Source organism: Lynx rufus, unplaced genomic scaffold, assembly GCF_022079265.1.
Source record: "Lynx rufus isolate CCGP_SWC_20201006 ecotype Redwood Valley unplaced genomic scaffold, mLynRuf1.p SCAF_5, whole genome shotgun sequence".
Lineage (NCBI taxonomy): Eukaryota > Metazoa > Chordata > Mammalia > Carnivora > Felidae > Lynx > Lynx rufus.
This window is the reverse complement of record NW_025814867.1, coordinates 36,156,234-36,176,465: the sequence shown is the minus strand read 5'-3', so window position 1 is coordinate 36,176,465 and position 20,232 is coordinate 36,156,234. Positions and strand designations below refer to the sequence as shown.

Here is a 20,232-nt window from a genome sequence, read left to right as displayed (position 1 = left end):
CTTGAGGGAATTAATTTTGCAGTCAACATCTTTGAGCCTTGAAAATGCTCAGTGTTCTCTGGAACAGGGTACATAAGAAAGACTCACAGCACTAGGCACTAAGAATGTTCAGGGAAATAAATCTCCCCAATGAAAGAACCAGCTGAGGGTGCAGGTAGGGTTTGGGTAGACTGGGCTGGGCAGAAAAGGAAGTTCTCTATTCCAGGAGGGAGGTAGTAGCAGCAAGATCCTCCTGGGGTACCATGCTGCCCAGGGATTATGGGAGAGGAAGACTCACTGACTTGCTGGGAATGAGTGCTGTGGACAGAGGATCTAGCTCCCAGGGCTGGGATCCCTTAGCAGAGTAGGGAGATAGTCCAGGCCACATGTATGGAGGGGCCGTTCACAGACCCCAGCAATGATTCAGTCTAGAAGATGTGGATTCAGGGGATATCCCAGAGGGTGTGAGAGAGGCAGGAGAGAAGGGCAGAGTGGTAGGGGTGACCAGAAATGGTCAGAACAGAAGGACCAGGGGAGAGGAGGCTGAATCTCTGTGTCTAATGGGTTTAGGAAATTCATCCATCTATCCATCCTCCTCCCTCCCTTCTTTCCTCCATCCCTACCTACTTTCCTCTCTCTTTCTTTTCTTCCCTCCTTCTGCTCATAAGTCAATCTAAGAGCCAGTCACCTGCTGGTAGTTAGAGGCAGTAAGTAGTACCTAATCCAAACTCCATGAACTCACAGTCGACTTAGGGGGCAGGGAGACAAACAAGGTCACTGCTGCAGCATAAGGCACCTTTCTGAAAACTTAAAAAGTGTTTCTGCTTTATGAAGAAAAAGGCGTGTTTTTTTTTCTTTAAAAAAGAAAAATCAGTAAGTGTATACACTGTTCCACCTGAATGGTGCTGTCCAGCAGCTGTGTCTCCACCTGGGGGAACTTTCTGGCACCTGTGGCTGCAGACACACCCACACCCACCTACCACCCTGGATACCAAGATCCCTGCCTGTCCCCTATCCCTTAGGAAGCAACTGAGTCAGGATCAGAGTCTGAATAGGGGTTCTGGGAGTAGAATTGCATCTCCCAGAGCAATGGATAGGCAAGAGAAGTGATGTAAGGAAAGGCCTGAAGTGCGATCAGGAACAGGGAACAGCTGCACAAATGTGGGTGAGCCAGGGAAGTGTGTACAAGACTGGCTGTGCCCATAGCAGGTGTATGTTGGAGGCGGCTCATGGCTACTGTCCCAGCACACACAGTGGCTAGGAGGTGGCAGTCTACACAGTGAGCAGATAAGTGAGTAGATGTCTAGATTGCAATGGCAAGGATGTGGTGCCCTTGTAGTGCACAGTCTGAACGTCATGAATAGCAGACAAGTAAGGCCATTTTAATATAAAAAACAGGATCCATTATGACAGAAGTGAGCGCTGCCGTAAGAGGCAGAATGTGGCAGTGAGGAGGCTCCAGAGGGCCTCTTTAAATGCTCCAGGACTGCCCAAGCCCAGGGCTTTCGGCTTCCTGACAGTCAGGAGTGGCCATCTCCTGTCTCCTCCAACTACTAGCCCTTACTTGGCCCCATCTGCCTTTGTGTTTGGGTCCTGTGCCTTGCCTGGCTTGTTGGGGTGAGGCCTGGGTTTGGCTTAGCAGTCCCTTGGCAGCCCCTCGGCTCCTTGCACCACACAGATAGGAAGTGTGGCACATCTGCTTCTGCTCAGGCCCCAGGACCCCAACCCCAATTGTCAGGTCAGGGCATGGCACGGCAGGGCAGGGATGACAGCTCAGCTCCTGGCCTAAGGAGCAGAGCAAAGAGGGACTGCAGGTCCTGTGCTTCCAGCAGCCATCTCGGCTCTCCTCCCCCAGTGTGCTGCCCTGGGAGGTGGTCACGGCATCTGGGAGGGGCTGATGGTTTTGGGGCTGGAGGTGAGAGAAGCTGGAATTGATGGGGCAAGGAAAACACTGTGATTTAACAACCCCACACAGTGTATTGTGTCAGCATTTGCATCAGCCAACACATCACAGAACAAGCTCTTGAGGGATTCTGAGTCTTCTGTGTTTGATTTATACAAGTTTACTACAAAGAATTGATTGGGGCTGGCAGTGGATTGCCACTGCTGGATTATCTTAATGTCTTCCTGGAGAAACTCTGTGCAGGTTATTCTTCTTGCTAATAAGAATCGCATATCTATTTATCTATCTGCCTGGGAACAAAAATTCAACACTGCCAAGGAACATCGTCCTTGCTGGAGAAAATCCTGTCTTTTCTCAGATATATGCGTGTGCCCTCCGGGTGACTTATCACGGGTCTTCCTGGGCCCCGACGCTCTGTCTGGGTGGGAGTTTCAATGGGACAGCCCCTGGTGTTTGCCAGGACTGTCCGCAGGGACTCAGCTACCTCCACAGCTGAGGGAGATGCGATTGTATGGATCCTCTGTCTGTCTGCAGGATGACGGCTTGCTCTCAATTTCCTAATGCTTTAAAACAAAGTATTTCTACCTATACATATATACATATGTATACATGTATATACATGTATATACATATATACGTATACATATATACGTGTGTGTGTGTATATATATATATATATATATATATATATATATATATATGAAGGTGGAGGGGACTGGTCAGGGAAACAAAACAAAAGAGGAAACATGGATTTTGAGACCAAGACCTGGGTTTGAATCCCGGGAATATTTGCCCTGGTAATAGTGTGATTTGGCCGTTGTGGTAGATAGAGGAATGGCCCTTGAAGAATGCGTGTCCTAATTCCTGGAATCTTTGAATACGCTATCTCAAATGGCAGAAAGCACTTAGCTGATGGGACTGCACGAAGAATTGTGAGATGGGGAGATGATCTTGGATTGGGTGGGTGCAATGTAATCATAAGGGTCCTTACAAGGAGAGATGAGAAGGAGATGGAATGATGAAAGCAGAGGTGAGGCAGGGAGGGAGATAGAGAATGAGAATACTGGAAAATGTTATGCTGCTGGCTCTGCAGATGGACAAAGGAGTCAGGAGCCAAGGAATGCAAGAGGCCTGGAGCTGCTGGAAAAGGCAAGGAAGTGGATTTCCCTCTTAGAACCTCTGAATGAATGTGAGTCTGCCGACATCTTGATTTTAGCCCAGTGAAACCCATTTAGACTCTCTGACCTCCAGAACCGTAAGAGAATACATTTGTGTAGTTTGAAGCCAGAAAGTTTGAGGTACTTTGTTACAGCAGCAACAGGAGGCTCATACCAGCATGTTGCTTTCCCCCTCTTAGCTTCAGTTAGCTCGTTTCCAAAGGGAAGGGAAGGGAAGGCAAGCTAGGACTTGCTTTCCTTGTAAGGCTGTTGTGTGGCTTAAATGAAGGAATTATTTTGCAGTGGTCAGGTACATGGGGAAGAGGAACGAGGGTGAAGAGGATGGCCTTCAGCAGCAGGCACTCTGGAAAGTGTTTCTCAAACTGTGGTCAAGCTCCTCTCCCCCCATTTTTAATAAATTTCAATCCTTCATGGATCGATACTTTTATAAAATATAATAAAAATGAATCATTAGAAAAAATGAAATAAAAGACACAAAATCCAAGCCCTATTTTTTTTATTAGATTTAACAGCCATAAAATTGTTGTGTGTAATTGCTCTGAAAGTTTCTAAATGTTTATTCTCACTTTCTGTACTTGCCTCATGTTTATGGGTAACAAACAGTTTGGGACTGTCCCTGGTCAAGACCGATACTCTGAGTCGATTGTTATTTGGAGGTGAGCAAAAGTTGCTATCTAAACCTCGGGAAATCAGATTGCTTTACAGATGAGGCAATGGCCAGACTGAATTTTGAAGTGTGAATAGGGGTTTACAAGGAAGAAAAGAACAAAACACAAAGCAGGGGGAACAGCGTGTTAAAAGGCACAGAGGAATGCAGTGCATCATTACCTCAAATATGAATTTACCTGACATTGTCTTCAACGATGGCATGCTGAAATTTGACCTGTTCTAAGACTTTCATAAAGAGGAGAATGCAACATGCAGTGTTAATGATGGGAACAGTACCTCTCAGGTTAAAGCTTCTCAGAAGTTTCTTCCTGCCCTTAGGATCAAGCGGCAGCTCTCAGTGGAGCCTACAGAGCCTGGTGAGCCTTGGGGCTGCCCCCTGGTCCAGCTGCACCGCACCGTGCTCCAGCCCTCCAATGCCACCCCATGCTCCAGGCCCACTGTACTCATTTTCCCTTCTTGCAGCCATGTCCTGCTCCAGGACCCCAGTATGGTGTTCCTCTGACTAGCATGCTCTCCCCATATTCTTGTCAGGTGAACTCCTACATGTCCTTTAGGTATCGGCTTGAGTGACATTTCCTCAGGGGACCATCTCCTACCTCCCTGCTTTTGTCTTGGTATATGTTCCAGTAACCTTATCCTAGGATAAGGTTTTGCCTATTTTAGTGCTCAGTCAATATCTAGAGGACAAATGAATAGATACCCTATGTTTTTCCCCAGTACGTACCACGGTTGAGTGAAAATTTTCATACCTTTATCTGTTTAGAGTTGATGTTCCCACTGAACTATAAACTATATGAGGTCACAGATTATGTTGTTTTGCCCTATACAGGACCGCATACATAGCAGATGCTCAATAAATACATTGAATGAGTATGTGAGTGAGGGAGAGGATGAGCTCTGAGATTTGGGTGGGTTGGTGGAGTAAACCCTTGGAGAAGGGTTTGGTTGTCCTCCTTGGAGTTTCCTAAAGCCAGTGGCAACAATAGCTGACATTCAGAGAGAGAGAGAGAGAGCGCTATCCTGTTGATTTTGTTTCTCTGGAGAGCCCTGACTAATATAGCACAGTTATGGAGTAGAGTGATCAGCATGGTGGCAGAGGTCTGAGTGCGCTATCACAAAGGCTCTGCTAAGACAGGAAAGATGGCCTTTGATCTCATTGCATGGGAGTCCTTCGGGCACATGAACCCCTTCCTGGTGTCAGATCAGGCCCCACAAGAACAACACTTCCCTGGCCTGGCACATTCCAGGAAACATGGTTTTCACAAGTCCCCAAGCTTTGAGGGGTACTGGTAGAGGCATGGAATTGTTCATTCAGCAAATGTGCATTGAACACCCTTTATGAGATGAATCTTGTTCTAGGAATACAGTCATGAAGGATGCAGGTTTACAAGACCCTCCTCTAATGGGGCCTTTGGTGTATCATGGTTGGGAGAATAGACAGTAAGGAAATGGAGGTAAGTTGTGTGAAGACAGTGAGGCATTGTGTTGGCTTCTTGAGGCACTAATGTTAGGTGATGAGTATGTTCTAGGCAGAGGAAAGAGCTAGGGCAGATGGGTGCAGAAAGGAGAGTGATGGGGTTGAGCCTGGAGAGCATGTCAGGGTGTTCTATGGTGAGCCTGGACTGTGGTGGGCTGGGGCCCTGAACAGGTAGGGCCTGTAGGCCACAGAAAAGAGCTTAGACTTATTCTGAGTGGGAAGAAAAATCTTTGGAGGTGGGGTGTTGAGGAGGGGAACATTGTGATTTTGTTTATAACGGAATACAATGTCCATTTGATGCAGTTGTCCGAATGAAAGCTGATGGTAGCCTGGAATGGGAGGCAAAGGGAGCCTGGAATGGGAGACACACGTGGGCAAAGGTGGGGAACACTTTGGAGGTAGAGGTGAGATGAATTGCTGATGAATGTTAGGGGAGGGGTACAAAAGGAGGAATGGATTCAGGGAAGATGCCGTGATCTCGTAGGAAGTAGTGATTCTGCTGTCTCTGAAATCAGCAGTGGTACCTGCTGCATAGGGGTCAAAACTGATAGGTTTTGAGCTGAGACATTACCTGGTCACTCCCTTCAATTCTTCTGAACATTGGACGAATATCCTCTGACCTCCTCTTTAGCTGTCCCACCAGTTGGACCAGAAGCATATCTGAAAGCTCATCAGATCACTAAGGAAGCACGAGGCTCTTGTCTGCTTCTCTTGTCTTCAGCCTTGCCTGCCCTTCAGGACACCCCTGCCTCTCAGGGCAGAAATGCCCCCTTAGTCACTGGGTCTCACAAGTGCTGGGTGCAGGTCACTGCATGCCCCTGGGTAAGTGTGGGCAGGTGCCGCTAGACATGCACAGTGTGCTAGGCTCCTCACTCTTGTGCCCTTGCTCATGCTGCTCTTGGGCCTGGAAGACCTTCCCCCTCTTCTGAGGACTATTGTTACTCACCCTTGGAGGCTTTCCTTGGCAGCCCCTCCCATCCCATGCCTCTCCTCTGTGTGCTCACAGCCTCGTGGTTAAAGTTAATGACCCTCTCTTTAAGGGTCATCCTTCACGAGGGGGTGAATACCTGAGGGCAGGGACCATGTCTTACTTATATTTCCAGCACCTAGCCCAAGGGGCTCTGTCATTGTTTGAAATGGTACGGCAAGATGAATCCATCGCTGGCCACAGAAGTGTGGGCTGGGAAGAGAAACTTGCCTTTTCCAGAAGTGTCTGGCTTCTCTTTCACAGACAATACTTCAGGCACCAGCAGAACAATAATAGACTCCAGCTTTATCTTCGTTTCCCTGATTAGGAAGACCTAGTTTTGAGTTAAGGTTGTAAATGAGGTGCTGTGACTGTTTCATGAATAAAAGACCTAAATTTGCTTGAACTTGGGTGATAAGTATTTTACATTTAAGACATGTTTGGCATTATGTTCAAAGCTGAATATATCAGATGTTCTATAATACAGGCTCAGTGTTAGGCTAAAATCAAATGTGTTCACACTAATGGGAAAAAGTCTAGGGGCTCTAATCACAGCTTGTGATTCAGCATGATTGACAGTGTTTCCATTTTTTAAAGTCCCTGTTTTTCATGTGGAATGAATGACTCCTTTTTCGTTTTGTTCCTGTAATAGGAAACGTTCTCATTGTGGAAGGAAATCTCTACAAGCAGCCCATTAAATAGTAAAATGTTACTGCTGTGCCTGAGTGAAATTATCATCCGGGGGAAGCATCAGCTTTGCAGGTGTACAATACCCAGAGTGGGTTTTCTCAAACTGCCGAGCTTGGGGGCAGCTTTTCATCATCTGGGGGGACACACATTCAACATCATTGTCCCACCTCTCCTCTAAATGAAACCTTGCTTTGCATGTGAGTTGGGCCTCTTCTGGATGTTGGCTGTGGAAACTCACTCCATCTACTTCAAGTGAGAAAGAATTTGCAAGAATTTCAGGATGTGTTGCTGAATTCAGTGTTAGAGATAAAGCCAGGAAGTGGGACCAGAGCTGGCCTGGAGTGTTATCCTGAGCTGGGAATCTTTACTTTGTGTCATTTATTCATGTTGCTCTTCGTTCTTCTGTCTTGCTGTGGCCCAGCCTTCTTCTTTCCCAGTTCTCATGGTGGTCTCATGGTCACCACCATCAGATACCCAGAAAGAGTCTGACTTCTTCCCCAAATGCAATGCCCTTCCCTAGACCAGTCCATGGTAGGTAGGGGGTGGTTTGTATCATCACACCAAACTTCTGCTGCAACCATATGGGTGGCGGAGGAAGTCTCAATTTCTAGAAAGGCATTACATTGCTAGGGAGAGCTCAGATTCATGCCATAAATGGATAACAAGCTCAGTGACTTCTGCCATGTTGAAATTCAAATTCTGACAATGAAACCCGTAAATACCTACTTATGAAAAGGGGATTATGACGGACAGAGATCATGTATTTCTGATTCCATGTGGAGCTGTGACCAGACCTACCTAGATGCTTGCCACCTCATTCTTAGACCTTGTACTGTTGATTTAATTTTGGGGACATCACCTCTTCCTCCAAACCCAGTCCCCTTTTCCCTCCTTGGACTGGATCCTCACTAGGTAGTATTCACCATAAACCAGGAGCTTCCAGCCACAATGATGAAACTGCTGTCCATCAAAAACATTGCTTCTGTATATTACCTCTCAGCCTTCTAGCAACCCCATCTTACAGAAGTGGAATTGAGGCTCATACAGGTTGAGCAATTTGCTAAGGCCATGTAGACAGGATGAATGGAAACAGGACTGGCATCCCCATATTTCTTGTTCTAAAGCCTTTATTGATTTCATAACACCACGCTAGTCCCTTCACATAGCAACACATCTCGAGATGAGGTTGTCAGCAAGGATAAAGCAGAAATGATAGACAAGAAAACGGGCCCAGAATGTCTGCATCTGAGAAAGGTTGTACAAATAATATGGGTGAATCTGATATCTTCTAGGATTCTTGGCTTCTAGGACCTTGGATTGGCTTAGAATGTGTTCCAGGCCTTGTGGGAGCTCATAGCCCTCCTCAGGATGTTGTGCATTTCCAGGGGGCTTATGTGCCCATTGTCTCCTTGTCACTCAGGTTCTTGGGCCTCTGGATACTTTCTCCATGTGGCACAACATTGACATGGACATGGAAACACATTTCTTAGGTAATGTCAGACTTTAAATCAAACCTTTTCACACTAATGTGAATGTAGTTGCCTTCCTGGAGGATTTGGAGGTACGTAGAAGTTGGGTTTCCATCCAGTGACACAGATAGTGTAGGGTTTGACATTAGCCACTCCTACACTTAAACTGTCTGTGGTCATCATATCCAGGGACATTTCCACTCATTCTTCACCCCACAGAGTCCCCTCACCCCTTACCATCTGCCCCTCTCTCCCTTTCCTATCCCCTCTTGAGTTTCAGAGTAAAACACACGGTCCTCCCATTTTCTCATGGTTAGTAGCTGCTGGATGCAAACCCTCTTGTTATTCCCAACCCCTCTATAGTCCCTGAGTGGAACTGGAGCCTTAGTCTGTGGGACACCTGCTTCTCTATCTCTGTCTCTGGGGCTACTGTCTTTGTTCTCCACAGGTCCACCTGGAGTTGCAGCCTATTTGCAGCTGCTCATGTCAGTATGTGCTGTTGGAAGTCATTTTTTTCTGACTGTGGTAGGTTGGTCTTCCCTGCCCAGAGCCTTCAGCACAACCATCCTTGAAGAGAGAGGAAAGATAATTTCCTCCAGGTGGAGAGCCATGAAAAGGCATGGTGGTAGGGCTGGGCCCAGAAAGGAACAGCAAAGAGTGGGGCAGAGGCAGTGTTGTTTTGGTGACGTGGGATGGAAAGTGATGCAGGGCTAAGGTGATGCAGGGCTTTGGTAGCCTGGAAGAGGGCTCCAAGTTTCTTGCAGGGGATAGTGGGAGGGCATGTCTTTATCTCTTTGGCCATGTGTGAAAGGTAGGGGTTGGTCTTTAAACATTTCTATGTCTTAGTCCTAAGTATAGTGTGTGGTTCATAGAAGCAAATGGCAAATATGTGCTGAATAAATGTGTAGGCATAGAAACAGGTTTTCTCAACTATGAAAAGGAATTAAGGCACTAGAGAGTAGGTGGATCCAAGAGGCCACTTTTTAAATGCTGAAGTCCTACTCTGTAGACATCTACCTCAAAGTCAGCTCTGGGGTTCAGACAGGCTAGCTCATGCTGCCCACCAGGCAGTCCCTGGGGCTGAATTTGATAGAGCCTATGGGATCTGGACTAGTGAGCCCCAACCTGCAAGCCCCATTGAGGGAAGAGTTAGCTTACTTTAGTCATCCTTGCATTTCTGGCCCCAGCACACAGAAGGCCTCAAGAGTTGAAACGTGCCCAAAAAGAAACCCTTCCAAATGGAGACCCTTTTGGCCACTAGGTGGCGCCATTGTTCCAGCCAAAGACCACAGAGCCTGTTGGGGAGCCCACATGCTTGGAACTTTGAGTTGAATCCAAACTCCTCCAACGTATCTGTCAGGTTCTAATCTCAATGCAGTAATACATTCTAATCCCATAACAAGGGGATTAACAACACCACTGTAGCTAATTTGAATTGAGAAAATCTGTTTCAGAAAGCAAATTCCAAGACATTTCCTTCACTCAGCTGGCTAAGAAGGGCTAGGCATGTTGGAAGGAGTAGTTTCTGCACAAATTGGCAAATCAGCTTGCAGACTGAGCTTCTCACACAGCTCACTGCGGTGCCGATTTACAGAACTGTGGAGCTCACCAGGCACCCCAGCCCCTGTGCCATCTTGGTGTCTGACAGAAAAGGAGCTAAGGACAAATAGAGAAAATGTCTCCTGCATAAATTCCCAAGAATTCTTCTGTTTGCACCATGGTCTTGATGTAGGACACCTCTACCCTTCTCCACATATTCATAACTTACCCTTTCTTCAAGGTCCAGTTGCCAGGAGGTTTTTTTTTTGTGCCATCTCCTGTCCCAAGGACAAAGACCTCTGAATTCTGGAAATGCTTTTGACCCAGTGAGCACTGAGGGATATGAGTGTGATCCACCTTTTTCAGTACTGTTGTTTCTCGACTCCTCACTGAGGTGGTAATTCCTTTGAGGGCAAGCTCAATACTTTGAGCTTGTTGTGTTCCCTGCACACAGCAAGCACTTGGTAGATATTTGTGAGTGTTGAAGAGCAAACAAAGTAAAACGTTGCTCCATATTCAAAGGGCTGGGAGATGTTTAATAGCAACACATAAAAAGAGAGTTTTGTGGGTCATTACTCTTCTCAGATAGCTGTAGATTATGATTTTAGATCATAATCTATAAATTAGCAGCATGAATTTGTATTAATATTACTGTAAATAACAATAGGAATAGGTACATTTATTGAGTGCCTGATATATAATAGTCACTGTGGTATGCATTTTACATATGTATTTCAATAGTTTTTCAAAATCTCTAAGAGGCATTATTCCCAGGTTTCCCATGGGAAAAGTAAGGTTTAGGAAGATAAAGTCACCTGCTAAAGTTTCTAAATTATTGCCAGCCAATCTTTGCAGGGTTGGCTGGGTTTGGAAAACCCAAACACCTACCATAGGTGCCAAGTCCCACAGTCCTTATGAGACTCCTAACGACTCATATCCTTAGGCCATGCATAGCTACACAGATCTGACTCTGGAAGGGCTCAAGGGCATGGAGAGCAATGTGCCTGGAGGAGTCATCTGGTGGGTGGCCAGAAGCAGTGTATCTTGGGAACCTTGATTGAAGTGAATCCCTCAATTGTCCTTCAGTAAAAACAGACAAGGCTTGAAGGACAATGTATTTGCCCAGTAGAACACATACAAAGAAGAGATATCATTGCCTATTTGGTATGATTTAGAGGTCACCTGGGAGACTTCCCTGCCCTGAATTATTTCCCTCTCTGGCCTGTTTTGGTCTCCCAAATATTGCTATTAGTTCTTATTTTCCTTGAATTTAAAGTGTTTTGCAGTCTCTCAACATTGTCCATGATCTATCAAACCTGTCAAGGAATGAGTTAAGAGCCATATGGAAGGAGGATGGGTGCCTGGAAGTGGCAGGGGGTTGGGTGAGCTTTGGCTCTTCCCTCCTGCCTTCATGGCTGGGGATGAGGCCAACAGGCAGGCAGAAAGCCACTGACGGGGCCCCTGTAAGGCAAGGAGAGTCCAGATTTTGGATTTGGATCACAAAGTCTTTCGGACCTTGCTTTACACCTGTCCTCTTTACCTTGGCTCCCCAAGGCTGCCACTCCTACAGCTGGAGTCCCAGATGCCATGGGTTGTTAAGCAAGCATAGCAGGTGTTGGCAGCAACAAGAGATGGAGGGGGGAAGACAAATCTTTAGCAGAATCTTCATTCAGCTGAAGATGCCTGAAATGGAAATACATTTCTGGGAAAAGAAATCTCTGGTTGACACTGAACATTTCCTTTGTGAGAAAAAAGAGAAAAGGGCCTCACTATTTGCTTGCATGAGCTGTAGGAAGCCCCCCGTTTTTCTCTGATGCTGGAAATTCCTTCTGCAGAGGAGAAGTCTTTCATCTTACTATTAAAAACTAAGTTAAGGTTTCAAACCTTTGACAGAGTAAATTCCTGATAGCCCTTTCTCCTGAGAGTCTATTGCCATGGTAGAGAAGAACAAAAGGATTGAAATGTGAGAAATCTGAGCACCTGGGGAGAGTAGGCAGGTGTGACAAGGCAGGCTGAGTCCTCAGGGACTTCTTTGCACTTTGCTGATTTCATGAGAGTATTGTGAGTTGGCTTCCTTTATGCAGGTCTAAAGTGTATGCATTTGACTGACTAGGCGGTAGCCTTGATTGTCTAGTAGTTTTCTGGGTTATTTTTCTAGAGTGGCTCCAAAGTTGGTTGGCTTTAGAGAGCCATACAGAATTTCTCTTCACTGGGCTGTGGGAGACTGCTTTGGATTCTGTGTTTCCCTCTCTTTCTCTGTCCCTCCCCTTCTCGTGCTCTCTTTCTCTCTCCCCTCTCTCAATTAATAAACATTAAAAAAATTCTTTAAAAACAAGAAACTGGCTGTGGTTTGGTTTGCTACTGCTTTGGCTAATAAGGTTTTACCTGTGCCAAGTGGACCATAGAGAATGACCCCTTTGGAGCTTTATACCCATGTTTTCATAATATTCAGGATGAGTGAGAAGAAGCTCCACAGATTCCTTAATTTCCTGAATTTGGTTGTCCAACCCCCCATATCTGCATAGATTTCCTGGGAGGTCTTCTCTACCTTCATTGCTGTGACCAAGGGCTCTGTGTCATCCCTGAACACCTCTATGACAGCATGAACCTTGTGTCTGAGCAGGACTGAGCAGCCTGGTTCCAGCAGATCCTTGTCTACAAAGGAAAAAATGCTGATGTAGAGTTCTGAGCCCACAGGTGTGGACATAATGGCATGATTGTCATCAATGATCTCTTCCAACATTCCTACTGACATTGGGGTCCCCCTCGGATCATCCACCTTTGATCTTTCCTCCTCTTGCTTTTCTTCTAAAGGCTTCATTTGTTCCTGGTTTCTAATGAATTCTTCCTCCACGAGAAGATAGTCTTTAATTCTCTCTAACTTTGGTAATTTTAACAGGCACTGACTGTGAGGTGTCACCAGTGGCAGCTTGCTGGCAGCATCTGGTCCCTTTGTTTTCTTCTTTTTCCCCACTCTAGTTGGTGCAGGAGGTTTGTATTTCTTTTTCTTGTCCTTGTCATCCTTCTTGCCACCTCCAGGGCCATGATCACCACTCTGACTTTGACCCATCTTGCTTCGGCTGCTCTAAATGCTGCTGGCTGGAAGTCTTTCAATTTTTTTTTAAATGTTTTTTCATTGTTTTGAGAGGCAGAGACAGAGTGAGAGTGGGGGAGGGGCAGAGAAAGAGGGAGACACAGAATCCAAAGCAGGCTCCAGGCTCTGAGCTGTCAGCACAGAGCCCAAGCCCCCTGCGAGGCTCAAACCCACAAACCATGAGATCATGACTTGAGCCAAAGTCAGAAGCTTAACTGGCTGAGCCACCCAGGCACTCCTAAAAGTGGGTATTTTTAACATAAAATGTAGTGAAGTCAATTGAGAAACTGTTAGAACTGGTAGCAAGTTAGGAAGTCTGAATGCTGAGGAATAAACCCATCAAAAGACTATGTGACAGAGGTTTGAAATAACCAACATACATACCATGTTTCTAGATGAGAGGACATGATATCTTAAAGGTGACAATTCTCCTCAAATTATTTTACAGATTCAATAATCCACATTCACTGTTAGTGTGAGATTTGTTGCAACCTCATTATTGGAAAGAGATTTGGCAGTATCTACCATATCACACCTTTTGACCTAGCAATTCCATGTTTAGGAAAATCTCTGGCAATACTTAAATGAGCACAAGGTTCATTGCAATAGTTTATGTTACTAGAGAATTGGAAGCCATTTAGTGGTTCTTCAATAGGGAATGATTGCATCATGGAATGCAATGTAATGGCGAATAAAACTTCTGTCAATCTGTGCGTATTGACAGGGAGATTTTTTAAGACATTAAGTCACAGAATAATATATAGAGTATGATTCCTATTATGTGGAAAACACTATGTGTATGTGAATGAAGAAATGAGCCTGAAAGTCCTATAATTCTCCTGGGAACCAGGGCAAGATTAAATAGGGACTTAATTTTTTTCAAATGAAAGAATACTGTATTTTTTAATGTGAAAAAAAAGTGAAAAGAAGTAGCAGAGACATATATTTTTATAGGAACAATCCCAATACAATTTTGATATATAATTGTTCCAAAATTTGATTCTTAAGTGATATTACTGATTTCATGAAAATAGCATAGTCATCAAGTAAAAGCCCAAATGAGATTATTCATTCCATTTTTTCTTGATTTATGGCTCAGTATTTAAAATATAGCTTTTAGGCATGATCATTGAATATTGATTTTTCCATTTTCTTATTCTTTTAGATTAATTTCCCTATTCACGTAAAAATCAATGCTTGGGTGACTTATTAAAGTTTTATATTCTTTAATATTCCTTGATCCTTCCATAGTTTTTTTTTTCTTTTTACATAAATAATCTTTAATACATTCTTGATTTTCACATTTCACTTTACATCTGGTTTGGATGGATTTGTTTGTAACCGCTCAGCTGTGTCACAACACCCATGAGTCTTTGTGTTAGCAGATGAAGCTCACACTCAGGATTTGAGGGCATTGATGCAAAATCTGTCCCCATTGTCCTTATGGAGTCACTGATGAGTCTCTCAGGTTTGTCACAGTGGGTGTTCAGGGGTTCCCTCCTGCCTCAGACTTTCCTTCTTTTTTGCCATCTTCTATAGCATCGCACCCTTCCTGGAAGTGCTGCTGGAAAACTTTGAGTTGTGCGACTTGCAGGAAATACAGAGCATTCAGGGCCTTCCAGGGAACCCCACAAGACAAGCAAACCTTTTTCTTCCTAGTGTCAGTGGCATTTTCTAGCATTACTTTGACGGGATATTGTGATACTTATCTGTTCTCCAGGAAGGAGTAAGTGGGAAGGAAAGAAGGCCAAAAGAGGGAAAGCACACCTCCTTATGCCACAGCCCACAAAATGTAAAGCAAAGATGAATGGGCGTTTGCCAGACTGAAGGGGAGGATGGTGGTCCAGGCAGAGAAGATTGCTACAGAAAGGGAACGATTTAGGGAGGCCACAAGCATGCTAGGGCCGCCCCTCTCATCCCACCTCCCCTTCCTTCAACAAAAGGCTCAGCAAAGCCTGTCAGGGGTTACCTTGTCAAAGGCTGTAGATCTCGAATTCACAGTTTCTCTCTTTGCCTCAGTTTCTTCATCTATAAAATGGGGATAATGCTCGTATCTCACAGGGTTATAATGAGGATTTTTTGTAAAGTGCTAAAAACAAGGCCTGGTGAGCAATAAAGGCCATATATGTGTATGAGTTATTATTATGAACAATCTGTGGCCTTGAATTTTTTTGCCATTTCCTCACGAGTTACCTGTTTTTAAATTTTCTTTAGAAAAATTTTTTTTCAGTTCACGGAGAGAAAAGAACCTGTCAACTTAGTACATTTGAACAACAAAGTGGTTTTATTTCAGAAACAGTCCCTATTATGCTGTCCTGGTCAAAAGCTTTTTGGCAGTTCTTTTTCACTTGGGTTCATCTGATCCGATAAAAGATTGACTGGCCTCTGAGCACATGTTCTTTTTGCTGGTTTTTCCTCTTTTTGGAAAAATCAATGGCAGCTGGCTATCAGTGGGCCTCTGGGTGCCCCATGTAAGCTGTTGAAAAACTGTTTAGTACAGAGGAAGCTGTGCTTTAGGCCTATTGTTCCCCATAATGTCTAGCCTCTTGCCTCTGTGCACCCTGGTGGACCTGGATGGGTAGGATGGTGGAGAAGTGTAGCCTGCCAGCGGGGGTGTGCTGCTAAACTGGCTCCAGGGGGATGGGGCTTTGATTTTTGGCATTGCTGACTACTGTAGTATAAATCCTCCTGCTACGGCCGATCTCAGACTGCCCATATGAGGTCATTGAATGCAGGGTTGGGAAGAGATGTGAACAGCCAGTCATGGATGGAACAGAAGAAATCTTACTCCTATAGCAAGGTTGAGAATGTTCCTGTGGGGATTTCTATCCCAGCAGGGAATGCTGGAGGGACTAGAAGAGAATTAACATTTGCTGAGCATCTTCTGAGTACATTGTGAACTAGGTGCTTTGCAGACATTATCTCATTTGATCTTTGTAGTGACATCATGAGTCAGCTAACTTCAGCCCCATGTTCACCTGAGGAGGGGAGCCTCAGAGCTGTGAAGCAACTTGCCCAAGGTGACACAGTGGAGGAGCAGGGACTGAGACCAGTACTGGTGAAGCATAATGATTCCTGGGATTGAAGTAGCAGAGAATAGCACTAATGGAAAAAATTATAGGTAATTCTCTATGGGTGAATCCATTTTAACTTCACTCCATCACTCTGACATAAAAATCATGGCTTTAAGGCCTGGGAGGAGCCTTTATTTAGCTCAATATCTCATCAAGAGGATGAGGCAAGTGAACGAGAACAGCTTAATTTTAGCATAAAATAGGGATAATATGAGCACATGTGTTCTTATAGTTAGGAAGGTGCTCTGTGTTCTTGGGAGAAACAGGCTGGGAAGGGTAATTTTACTTTCCCAGGGCCCTGCCATCCAGGGCAAGAGGCAAGGGCATTAGTGTCCTAATTTGGGGAAAACAGAGTAATTCCTGGAACCAGAATTACAAATGAGCCCATGGAAGGATGTGCATCCTTTCTTCTCCATTAGGCCTTTCCTATGGGCTCTAGGAACATGGACTCAAACCCAAGGAGGGGAACACTGCTTGAGGATACTGATGACTTTACACCCACAGGTAGACCATTTAGCTCAGGCACATGCCCCACGGTCTCTACCCAAGGAGAGGTGCCTTTGTGAATAGTCCTTGGCATTGCGGTACTTCCTGGTTTGGCTGTCACTTCTGTGCACAGGGGATAGGGAAAGCTCTCACATTCTTCTCATATTTCAGCCTTTGCCTATTAGGGAGGTATTGAGGAGGGACATTTCAAACCCACTCTCCATCCTGCTTTGATTTCCTCTGCTAGTGTGATTAATTAGCACCTGGGTCAGAGGGGTCATGTTAGTAGGGTCAGGGCCACCATGTCTTAGAGGGCCTGTAGGCATGCTTCTCTGTCACATCCTGTGTCCAAAGGCAGTGGGTCCCTCTCTGCCCGTGGCCCATGTGCAAGCTCACTTGGGCAGAGCTGGCTTGCTCAGCTTCTGGCCACCACGATCTTTTCTGCACTTCGGACCATTAAGTCGGTAAGAACATTCTAATGGTGGAGACATAAAATAGCTGCTCGAATTGAAATGAATAGAATTAGTTTTTTTTTCCCCTACCATAATACGTCCCAGGGGTGTTTCCTATATTCCTTTATTTATTTTTTTTAAATATTTTTATTTTTTAAAATGTTTATTTTTGAGAGAGAGAGCACACACATGAGTTGGGGAATGGTGGAGGGAATGGGGGAGAGAGGATCTGAAGCAGGCTCTGTGCTGACAGCAGAGAGCTTGATGCAGGGCTCAAAATCACGAACTGTGAGATCATGACGTGAGTCAAAGTCGGACACTCAACTGACTGAGCCATCCAGGCGCCTCTCCTATGCTCCTTTAAAATCTGCTATTGTGCTATATAAGGTTCATTCACTCATTCATTCTTTCATGCACTTATCAATGGATATCTGTATGTTCGGACTCTGCTGAACTCAAAGATCTTGGAGGCAGGGCTCTTGACTCTTCTCTTGGGTCCCCCACAGGCCTTACTTATAGCCAGTTACACAGGAATACTTGGCAAAGAGTTACAGCATATTCTGGTCTTCAGACTCTGGGGTCCCTTGGAGTTTACCCCATCCTCCCAGGGGGTTTCATATTCCCAGAGGCTTTGAATCTATAATGCCAGGTCATGTATACTTCCCTCCTTACCCACGACAGACATAATATTGGATTATGAATCTCTGGGATTTCAAAAGATTCAGGCTTAATGACCCAGCTCTGGTTTATGTCTATGAAAGTCAGGGAACCTTAGTGAAGCCAGTCAGCAGAGAAGACTGGGAGATCCACGGAAAAATGGGGACTCAGAGTGGGAGGGGGAGGAGGAAAGTTGGGGAGGAGCCAGCAGCAGGGCTGTCTGTCCTCCTGGCTGACCTCGGGGTCTGAGCTAATGCAGCAATAAGGGGCCAGGCGAGTCAGGTCTCAATGATGGATGGGCCTCTCTGTCTCCATGGACAGAGCATGGAGCTGGGGGCTTTCCCAGATGAAGCCAGAAGTCATTTTCCCTTCCAATGAAAGGGCAACTTGTTCATGTGGAAAGGAGAATTATCTGCATGTGAAATCTTCAGTTTCTTGAGGCAGAAGGCCAGAAATGGTTGCCTGGGCCATCTCCATAGCCCAGGCTGATCTGAGGAGAGCCACAGGCTTGGAAGCCCACAGACTTGAGTTCAAACTCTGGCCTGGCCACCCTGTGGTTTTGTGACCCTGGATAAACAAATAACCTCTCTGAACCTCTGTTGCCTTTTCTTTAAAATGGGGGCAAGATCACCTTTCTGGATTGTTGTGAGGACTACATAAGGTGCTATCGTTTAAAGGCCTAGCACACAGCAGGCACTTCATAAATGCAGATCTTCCTCTTCTCATCCTTAACATTTATTTCCGTGGTAATTGGTCTTCAAAGATGGCTTCCCATGAGTAAGACCTCCTGACATCCACATCTAGAATCTGGGCTGGGTGTGACTGGCACTTGACTAGCAGAGTGCAGTGGAAGTGATACCGTGTGATTTCTAAGGCTAGGTTACCAGAAGCCAGAGACTTGCGGCTTCCCTTGGGCCTCCTGAAGGGCTTGCTCTTGGGTTGCAGGCTCTCAGAACCCAGCTGCCATCATTATATGGAGAGGATATATATGTAGTTGCTCCAGATGACAGCTCCAGCTGAACTCCTAGGCAAAGCCAGCATCAACTGTCAGCCATGTGAATGAGTTATCTTGTACATCTGGCATAGTCAAGCCTTCAGATGGCTCTCACCCTAGCCACTGTGTGAGAGACCCCAAGTGAGAGCTATGCAGTCAACCCTTAACGTTTATTTATTTTTGAGACAGAGAGAGACAGAGCATGAACGGGGGAGGGTCAGAGAGAGGGAGACACAGAATTGGAAACAGGCTCCAGGCTCTGAGCCATCAGCACAGAGCCCGACGTGGGGCTCGAACTCACTGACCGCGAGATCATGACCTGAGCCAAAGTCGGCCACCCAACCGACTGAGCCACCCAGGCGCCCCTGCAGTCAACCCTTAGAACCAAGAAGATAATTATATATATAGTATATATTACAATATATTATATATATGTGTATATATATATATATATACACATATATATATACACACACATACATATATAGGGAGTTTTGTTTTAAGCACTTATGTTTTGCATTTGTTTGTTAAGCAGTAATAAATAATGGTAACCATCAAGATCCAACATTTATTATTGTGTGGAAATTCCATCATGGACAAATTTATTTCCTTGGGTTAGATATTAAGCTATCTGGATTCCCCTTTTAAAATATGAGGTCCATATTATCTCAGGTTTTACTGGGGTTAGGGTCCATTGTTGCCTGAAGCCTTGCACATGTGGATGAGGGAAGGGGATGGACAGGGGGATAGTTTGGGGGATTGTGAAATTAGATCATGTGGATTGAAAATGCAGCCTGAATGCCCTGGCTCAGCTGTCAGGCTCAAGGAGGGCATGGCTTCTGCATCATGAGTGCCTTTGGTGAGCCCAGCGCTCCATAGCTGTGGTGTTTGCTCATCTTCACCACAGCCTTTGAAGCAGAGTTGATTGTACCCACTTTATAGATGAGTAAACAAAGGCTCAGAGATATGGAGATGTGACTTCACCCAAGGTCAGAGAGCCAATAGAACAGGGCCAGGTTTGTGTCCATTTCTGCTTGATTCTGAGTGGGGTCTCTTTTATCTGGGACCTAAGCATTTTTCTGGAGTTACTTTTTCCCCCATCTCATGAGTTAGCACCAGAGACCTGCCACACACTTTCAGGTGGTGGAGGAGTGGCAATTTCCCCTGAAGGGCCATAACCAGAGCCCATTGTCCATCTCTTCGGAGTCCTGTGGTCCAGAGCAAGGGCAGGGGTCTTCCTCTGTTAAACATCCAATCAGAATGGGTTTTCCCAGGGAGGCAAACCACAGGTCCATAGTCTGGCAGGCAGGTGCCTCTGGGGCAGCCGGGTGGGGGCTGGGTTCCATCCACTACTCTACGTGCAGCCTGCTGCTGTCACCAGGATCCTGGGTACATCCCATGTCTCTTTACCAACAGAGGCAATAAACTTGGAGAAGTTTAAAGTGGGAAAAGTCTGGGCATCTCCTCTCTCCAAGATGGAACTTACACTTCCCTGCTAGTAGGTTCTTGGCAGGCTCACTTTATCTTCAAGGAACAAATGAGATGTGTTTCAACCAAAACAGCTTTCAACCTAAACCTGCTATCAGATGGCCTGACAGTCACTC

General features: G+C 45.5%; 1 pseudogene; it reads right to left on the bottom strand.

The window, feature by feature from the left end:
- Window positions 1-11,280: 11,280 nt before the first annotated feature.
- LOC124527135 (26S proteasome regulatory subunit 4-like) lies at window positions 11,281-12,946 on the bottom strand (annotated as a pseudogene).
- Window positions 12,947-20,232: the final 7,286 nt, after the last annotated feature.